Below are 1,934 nucleotides of genomic sequence, written 5' to 3' on the forward strand. Positions count from 1 at the left end.
TTTTCATGCAGCAATCATAACCATGCTTCAATATGTGACTTGGGAATGAAAATGTGTTGATGAAGATGTAGGCATTGTTTTTTATCACTGAAGCACTGAAACTGGCACCAATTAGGAAACTGCATCCAGAAACATTACAAAACAATGTCTTGTTCCCACCTCTGACTCTCCACAACCACTCCAGCACTTGTTTCCTTTTTGTCATTTTTATATTTTTTAAAGTTTACCAAATACCTGTTGGGTGAGTGGCGATCGTCCCTGATCAAGCAAGTTCTGAAAGAAGAGCCAGACGGACGAGACTGTGCAGATCTCCATAGCAAGCCACAGGACATCAAGCATCACATAGATGCCACTGGTCAGGGTAATGTCAGCAGCCAGAGTTCTGTCTCCCCCTCTGGCCACCGGTGGGAGATGACTCCAGAGGATTTAACATACATCTCCCAGCTGCCCCAGCGCACACTCCCCAGATGCCACTCAGCTGACTAGTGATGGGAATTCCGGCTCATTAAAAAGAACCGGTTCTTTCGGATCTACTCACCAAAAAGAACCGTCTCTTTCGGCTCCCAAACGGCTCTTTAGGTTGTTTTGTGGCTTTAAGTAATTTATTATCAGCAACTATATAAAATTATGCACAAAATGCATTATTAATATAAAAAACTTTTTTTTTTGTAAATATGCTTTTATTTCACTCATATAAACGGAAAAATAAATAAATAAATTATAAAAATACAAAAAACAACTATTTACCATTCTACACAGCTGTTCTGCTATCAAGTGTTTTACCTTTTCTTTGTAAACAAATTCACATTGAAAACAATATAAAACTCTGCATCCCCAATCCAAAATACAAATGAAAGTGTACAAAACCAATAAATAAAGACTTCACAATAATGTTAAGAAAGACAAACAAGTCTCAGCTTTGAGGATGAAATCTGGTTCTTCTGTCAGTGATGATCTGCTCTGTGTTAGAGAAGATTCTACAGGTCGGTAGTGGAGTTCTAGAGAATGATTTCCTGCAGATTCTCTTTCTTCATAATATCAATAAAACTGGAGAAAAAGGAGGATGGCAACAGAGGGAAACAACATCATAAAACATGCAGGTCTAAATAGTAAACTAGAATGGGCGGGGCCTGTCTACACACACACTCATACACCTGTTGGTTGAGATAGTCTCCACATTTAAACTAGTCAGAATGTATACAATACAACTGCAGCTCACACACTTAATCATACAAATCGACACAAATAAAGCCTCTGAAGTTTATTGTTTGTTGACCTCTTTTATGGGCCCAGTTTAACTCTACTTATTTTTGTAAATAAATATAGCATTTCTTTCAAAAGAAAACTCCTGTGCTTCTCTCATCTTCCGCTTGGCTCCTCATAATCACAGGATTTACATTTAGAAGTTTACAGTCACCATTTACAGTTTTTCTCAGTCGTTTTTGTGCATTTCTCACAACTGTTTTACGGTTTGCACCACTGCTCAGGTATTACTCATAACAATCAGTGCAAACCCCAAAACATGGAAGATAACCGAGTCACTTTCTCAGAATGGAAAGTCATTTGCTCAAAAGCAAGTTAGTAGCTCAAAATGAAAAGTTCATGCATCAAAAGCAAGTACATTAATCAAAATGGATAATTTGAACTTCAAAACCAACATTCTATGTCAATAAAAGTGTCAGTGTTGTCAAAATGACGAGTTATGACTCCAGCATCTTTGAACAATCAAGTCGAACAGTTGAACATGTTCTCATTGAGACAGATTCCTCTGGAAGTGCTTCCTAATGTCATGGAAAGTGAAGACAGTTTATAGACCATGCATGACTTTTGAAAACTAGAATTAAATAAATAAAAACACTGTTTAAGCACTTTTAATATATGATGGACTCTATGCACGCAGCTGTGTCATGTATTTCCGGTTTAAAATACTGTAA

The sequence above is a fragment of the Oryzias melastigma genome, linkage group LG21 (assembly GCF_002922805.2).
Source record: "Oryzias melastigma strain HK-1 linkage group LG21, ASM292280v2, whole genome shotgun sequence".
In the NCBI taxonomy this organism is placed as follows: Eukaryota; Metazoa; Chordata; class Actinopteri; order Beloniformes; family Adrianichthyidae; genus Oryzias; species Oryzias melastigma.